The sequence below is a fragment of the Arachis ipaensis genome, chromosome B07 (genome assembly GCF_000816755.2).
Source record: "Arachis ipaensis cultivar K30076 chromosome B07, Araip1.1, whole genome shotgun sequence".
In the NCBI taxonomy this organism is placed as follows: Eukaryota; Viridiplantae; Streptophyta; class Magnoliopsida; order Fabales; family Fabaceae; genus Arachis; species Arachis ipaensis.
Window position 1 is genome coordinate 22,093,006 of NC_029791.2, and position 7,749 is coordinate 22,100,754.

The 7,749-nt window shown below is 31.8% G+C and overlaps 1 long non-coding RNA gene across 1 annotated transcript; it reads left to right on the forward strand.

Annotated features, from left to right (window-relative positions):
• LOC107610097 lies at window positions 2,861-6,127 on the forward strand. The gene is made up of 3 exons (XR_001613393.2): window positions 2,861-3,618; window positions 5,052-5,276; window positions 5,954-6,127. It is a non-coding gene; the product is annotated as an uncharacterized LOC107610097 (long non-coding RNA).

A 7,749-nucleotide genomic window follows, 5' to 3' on the forward strand; every position in this document is an offset into this window, starting at 1 on the left:
ATATACTGCTGCTCAAGGAGACCAAGGCCCACTTCTAAAGAAAACGCATTTAAGAGAGTGTCAAAAATTGGAATAAATTAATAAAGGGACAAGGCAAGCCCAATAGGACAATAGGATTTAATGAAATTATCAGCTCATTGGTCCGTTTAAATAAATGTTTAGGATTTAAATTGTATTTTGTGTATGTAGAAATTTATTAGCCAACGACTAACATTTAAATGTAGTTCAAATTCGCGATAAATTAGTCTTTGACAACGGTAGGAGATACCGTGTGCAATCGAAAATAAAAGAAATTCAAGTCCAAAAAAAAATTATCGATAGTTAGATTTAAATTAGTGAATAAACTATATTAAATGTATACCAAAATTAGCCATCAATATAAAATATAAATTAAAATATAAAATATACATTAAAAAAAAATTAATCACAAATGTATTTATACACAAATAAATAATAACTAATTTTAGTGTGCAAATAAAATTTTTGTTAATCAACCACATTTGCAAGTTAACTATCTGAGCATATGAAACATAATTTAATATTGAATAATTTTCATAGTCCGCATAAAATTCTTAAATAGTATTTTTAAGTCATAATTTTATCATCAGCGATTTTGGACACCACTTATGGTGGATTAAAACACAACCCAATTTTCTTATCAATGTTACTGTGTCGATTAATCTAAGCTCTAGTTACATGCCTTATGTAAATTTAGTTGTTCTTGTGTTTGATAGTACAATTCCCGTTGAATCTGTTTTATTGAGTTTTGGATATTCTTATTTTTATTATAATTTCATAACTAATATATTTGTGGGGATGAAAATAATATGTACCGTACATGAAATCTTTTGCAGGAGATACACACTTGTTATTAACTTATTATTTGATTTTTTTTTTTTGGTGACCTTATTTGATTTTATTATACATGTTTTTTATATTTGAAATTTTTTTATTATAACAAAAAGCCCAATAGTCAAAAAGGTCAATCTTTTAAGAAGCCTGCAGGGCCAAAATCTCTTACGTGCCAAAAAGCCTTGGACTATCTCATGAATTAGTTTACTATTAAAAAAAAAAAAAATTCTTTCTAATCATTAGATTTGTAATTATTTTTTTGTGAAATATAAAAAGCATAATACGCCAAAGCTAGCCGAGAAGCCATGAAACATACTTTGAATTCCCGCAAGAAAATCAAAAGATAGAGTAAATGAACTAATACACATACATAAAGATTACTCAGTACATAAGATGATGAAAAAACTCACAAATATATAATATATATTTGGTGACTTGTATGGTCGCCAATTCATTTGGGTAGACAAAGTGGCTAAGGAGACTCTAGCCAATTGGAGCTTCATATGAGTTTGACTGATGGTAATCGTGAGCTTTGTTAATGACCGACGGTAAAACCAAGTAAACATGGCTAATTAGCAAATTTAATGGATTAGCAAATGTAATTTGTGAAGTTGATTTTTTTTGAATTTCAAACACTCCCATATTTGAAACAGGAGAAAATTAAAACAGAAATAAAAAAGAAAAATAAAAAATTTGTCAAATTTGAGAGTTAAATGAACAGACCTTTAAGACACTTGGAAAAATTAGAGTTCATTTTGCAGTTATGCTTTCAGCTGCGGGAGGTGGGCGTAGGTTATCTCCGACGCCTATTTCTGGAAGTGGATTCATTGAGCAAGATTTGGGCGAAAGAGAGACTTGTTGATCGAGGCAACCTCATCTTACAACAGCAACAGAATCTACCAAATACTAGAGCTAAGGGATTCCAAAGCGCAGAATCAGAATATTCGCTGGTGACTCGAAAAGAAAAAGCAGAAGAAGAGCGGAACCCTAAGCTTTGCTCCATTGTCGCCTCTCCTCTCTCTCCTTCCTTTCCCCCCTCTCTCTTTCAAGGCTGGAAACCCTGAATCTTGGCTGTCGGTGCTGGCTCTCTGTCTCCCCTAGTGTCCTCCGTCTCTCCTCCTATGTGTCGTTGTTGTTATGAATCAGTGGACTCTAACTCCTGTTTGTCCTTTTTGTATGCTCTAATCTTGGTGAGTTTTTTTTGTTATATGCAGTTTTTCTGAATTCGTTGAGATAGTTTTGTGTCAATTTGCTTTGTTAAGTATATGATATATTGGTTTTGAACCAAATAAACTGCATAGACATGCTTAATTTGAATTTCCAAAATTAAATAAATATAACTGAAAATTAAAAACAGTTATAATGCTCAAGATAAAGATGATCTCTCTAATCAATCACCAAAAATATTGGTTCTTAGTGGCTCCTTTTGACTCTGCATCCTCTAAATAAGGAATTTAAACAAAACTAGATCCTTCTGACTTTATCAATAACAATACACATAATAGAAGATTTAACTATTGGCAAGTTTTTGAGAAGCCTGCAGGGCCAAAATCTCTTACGTGCCAAAAAGCCTTGGACTATCTCATGAATTAGTTTACTATTAAAAAAAAAAAAAATTCTTTCTAATCACTTATTTGATTTTATTATACATGTTTTTTATATTTGAAATTTTTTTATTATAACAAAAAGCCCAATAGTCAAAAAGGTCAATCTTTTAAGAAGCCTGCAGGGCCAAAATCTCTTACGTGCCAAAAAGCCTTGGACTATCTCATGAATTAGTTTACTATTAAAAAAAAAAAAAATTCTTTCTAATCATTAGATTTGTAATTATTTTTTTGTGAAATATAAAAAGCATAATACGCCAAAGCTAGCCGAGAAGCCATGAAACATACTTTGAATTCCCGCAAGAAAATCAAAAGATAGAGTAAATGAACTAATACACATACATAAAGATTACTCAGTACATAAGATGATGAAAAAACTCACAAATATATAATATATATTTGGTGACTTGTATGGTCGCCAATTCATTTGGGTAGACAAAGTGGCTAAGGAGACTCTAGCCAATTGGAGCTTCATATGAGTTTGACTGATGGTAATCGTGAGCTTTGTTAATGACCGACGGTAAAACCAAGTAAACATGGCTAATTAGCAAATTTAATGGATTAGCAAATGTAATTTGTGAAGTTGATTTTTTTTGAATTTCAAACACTCCCATATTTGAAACAGGAGAAAATTAAAACAGAAATAAAAAAGAAAAATAAAAAATTTGTCAAATTTGAGAGTTAAATGAACAGACCTTTAAGACACTTGGAAAAATTAGAGTTCATTTTGCAGTTATGCTTTCAGCTGCGGGAGGTGGGCGTAGGTTATCTCCGACGCCTATTTCTGGAAGTGGATTCATTGAGCAAGATTTGGGCGAAAGAGAGACTTGTTGATCGAGGCAACCTCATCTTACAACAGCAACAGAATCTACCAAATACTAGAGCTAAGGGATTCCAAAGCGCAGAATCAGAATATTCGCTGGTGACTCGAAAAGAAAAAGCAGAAGAAGAGCGGAACCCTAAGCTTTGCTCCATTGTCGCCTCTCCTCTCTCTCCTTCCTTTCCCCCCTCTCTCTTTCAAGGCTGGAAACCCTGAATCTTGGCTGTCGGTGCTGGCTCTCTGTCTCCCCTAGTGTCCTCCGTCTCTCCTCCTATGTGTCGTTGTTGTTATGAATCAGTGGACTCTAACTCCTGTTTGTCCTTTTTGTATGCTCTAATCTTGGTGAGTTTTTTTTGTTATATGCAGTTTTTCTGAATTCGTTGAGATAGTTTTGTGTCAATTTGCTTTGTTAAGTATATGATATATTGGTTTTGAACCAAATAAACTGCATAGACATGCTTAATTTGAATTTCCAAAATTAAATAAATATAACTGAAAATTAAAAACAGTTATAATGCTCAAGATAAAGATGATCTCTCTAATCAATCACCAAAAATATTGGTTCTTAGTGGCTCCTTTTGACTCTGCATCCTCTAAATAAGGAATTTAAACAAAACTAGATCCTTCTGACTTTATCAATAACAATACACATAATAGAAGATTTAACTATTGGCAAGTTTTTGATATCTCTATTTAGAAAAAATCAAATGAAAAAATCTATGCATTTAAAAACAAAAACAGTGTGCATTAAGTATAAACGATTTTGGCCAAAGTGAATTTTATATCATTTTTCAGCAATTCTCCTCCGCTCACCCTTTACCCAAAAAATCAAAATTTTCTTATTGTAATGTCAGAAATCGACGAGTCAACCAATTTATATAGAACAAAAGTCATAGAGGACATCCTTGAATCATATATGAATAGTGAACAAATATAGTTGAAACTTAGCAGAAATATTTTTTTTGTTCTGGAATTTTAGAAATGCCCGCCCTTTCAGCTCTCTTGAAGATTACATAACATGAAAACAGAAAGGAAGACAAATATTACCTATACTTCTAATTTTTTATTGACGATATACAGATAAATGTTAAATATAAAGGAAAGAAAGCAATAAGAGAATATACAAAGGAATAAAATTGTGGACAATATTGATATTGAAAAAATCAAGTACAAGAAGATATTACAGTATATTTTTCTCTTATTGTTTGTTTGCAAATGAAGATTATAGGTTTTAAATTCCTATTAATATGTCACGGGAAAAAGAAAATCATATCAATCGATATCATAATCTAAGAACAAACCAAAGTTCAGGTCAACTGAGTACAGAAAAGAGAAAACACTATCCCAAAAAACATAGATTTCATTGATAATGATATTAATGCAAGTTAAATGAGGCACCCTAACTGCCGTATTTTTTCCACCAATGAAGAACCACAATATAGAGCCATTTCTATAATATAAGTTACTATCACACCCTTCCCCTACATGCAACTTCCTATCATAATTATGTGTGATTAATTTAGTCGAGACTTAGGATAATTTTAGTGAAAATTTAAGTGAAGATATAGATAATGGGATACCACATATTTGTTTAAAAATATTAGTTTCAGCTGAAATATTACCATTGTGATTTTTAAGAATGAATACCTAATGAAATAGAAAAAAGTATAACGTGCAATAGAAAAAGAATATACCTTTTGTATAAAAAATAAAATTTGCTGTATATATTAGCATTTGTAATTGAAAATTGATCTAATGGAATTTTTTTTCTTTAGCACTATGACAAGTTTCTTTGTAAAATGGAGTAGCGATATCGCATTTTTGGTGTCTGCTTCTAAAGGTGGAGAATGTATGACGAGGGTTGTTACCTCAAATCAAGTGTGGCCTTCGAAAGAAGTTCGGCATAGCAAGTAAGGAAGGGATTTGCGCAGGTGACGGCGTTGCATTTTGTGATTAGCATCGAAGCCAGTCATCGGTGAGTTAGAAGTCTCACATATCGGGTAAGAATTCTGATAATGGAATTCAGCTTTGTTTTTTTTGTCAATTTGAGACAAATAAAATCGAATTAAAAGATCATACAAATCACAAAAGAAAGCTCTATCGCAGAAGTGTGGATGAAAAATGGGAATCTTACACAAGTGTCTTGGTAGCAAGTATTTTGCTTTTGTTTTGTTTATTTACAAAATGGTAAAAATTTGTCTTGAACTGTTTCTAAAAATATATTTTTTAGATTTCTTTAAAATGAAAACAAAATGGCTTTTCTTCTAAAATACTTTTAATTTGTACATTTTTCTTTAACTATTTTCGTCATTAAATCTTACAAGTCACATATTCTAGCATTTGCAACTTTTGAACTCCCACAAAATGAGATTATCGGAACAAAAAATCTAGAATTATCTTTTCCATTCAAGGCTAGATGTGGTCAAATTTTTTTTCTTAAAATTACATATTTCATTCTTATTCTATTTTATATGATGATCCTTCTCTATACGGGTCTTGCATTTTGAAGTGATAAGTTTTAGGGGTTAATATTTAACACTTTATTTATATTATTATGAATTGATAATTTTAGGTGAATATTAGAAGTATTGATGAAGTTCTGAGTTGAATTTGTCATATTTATGTGTGAATTATGAAGGATTGAAAACATTTTATTTTTTCCTCTAATGTGATGCAGGCACATATAGGTCTTCACTCAAAGTTGCATTCAAGCATTGGCAGGTTTAGGTCCAGGTAGTATGACAAATGATACGAATACATGTTTCATTAGTTTTCAACTGTAAACTATATTACAATAAGCGGAGGATTTGTATTGGCCAAAAGTGATGTCCCCAAAAATAATTTTTTTTTATATGATGTAATAATCAATTTAATTGACTAAAGTTTTTAATTACAACTCATTCATAATTGGTTAGGAATTGACTATTCAGTCACAACTATGCACTTTATGACAATGGCCAAATTGCATAGGTTAGGAATTTTTCATCAAAATAGAATCGGCGTTGTAAGTATAGTCATAACCCGACAATTGATCATCAATCAAAGTTTAAATTCAAAACAATTATAAATCGAGAGTATTTAGACTCTCGGATCGTCTTCCCTAAGAGTTGTAATTAAGTGTTCCATTATTGGCTATGGAAGGAATTGCGTGGCAAGAAATGCAAGTAATGTGAATAACAAGAAAATAAATATGTATGCAAGGAATTAAAAGGAAAGCAATTAAAAGTACAAAAAGAGAAATTAAATACTAAAAAGGACTCTTGGCAAGAATTGGATAATTAAGGATTCCTATCCTAGTTATGGACCACAAACATGGTAATTGTGTGTGAATGAATCCCAATTAGTCAATTCTAACATCAAGAATTAGTCAAAAGGACATAATTGATCCCAATCCACAAGTCCTAGCCAACTCTATTAATGGAAGGCTTAGAGTTAGTGGAAACCAAACCAATTAACAATCCTCACACAATGCGGAATGGACATCCACAACTCAATTTCACCCAAACACCCAATTTCTCAATCAAGAGTGTGAAAACTAAACATGCAAGAAATGAAAAGTCAAAGCAAGGAAAATTCAAATGCATGAAATCTCTTGGCAAGTAATTGAAAGCTAAGGTTGCCTATCCTAGACATTGACCACAAACACATGATGATTATGAAGAGTTAATCCTACTTAGTCAAGCCTACATCAAGGATAAGTCAAATAGGCATAGTTGATTCCAATCCCTAAGTCCTAGTCAGCACTATTAATGGGTCACTTAGAGTAAAGGGAAACCAAATCAACTAACTACTCTAATATATCAAACAAGAATAGATATCAATGACTCAAGGGTCACTAAAGCCATCAATTCCAAGCTAAGAGTGAAGAAAAAACTAAGTAAAGACTAAGCCAAGTATTTTATCAAACACTTGGTGTGCATGAAAATAAAATAATATTAAATTGTATTAAAAATAAAATCTAACTACCAAAAGCAAGAAAATTCTAACAATAACTCAACAAGCATTAAATGAATATGAAACATAAATTGCATTAAATGTAAATTAAAATAACAAAGTGTCATAAACATAAAAGAACAAAAGAAATGAAAATAACAAATAGAGGAAAAGAACAAAGGTGCAACAACAATAAATGACAAGGAAAAGTAAATGAAAACAAGAATTAAAAGTAGAAATTGTAAGAAACTAAACTAAACTACATGACTAAAATCTAACCCTAATTACTCCCCCCCTTTCACATGGAAAGATGCCCCTTTTATATAGCAAGAATCAGCTTCAGAAAGTCCCAAAATTAGACTCTGGAGGCCCAGAAATCGCCCCCAGCGATTTGCATTAAGTGAGTCACGCGCTGTGACTTGTGCGTACGCACAGGTGTGTGCGTACGCACACTTGCTGATTTTCTTTCTGTGCGTACGCATAGTAGGTTGTGCGTACGCACACGCCAGTGTGTGCTTCTCCTTTGATTTCTCCATGTTT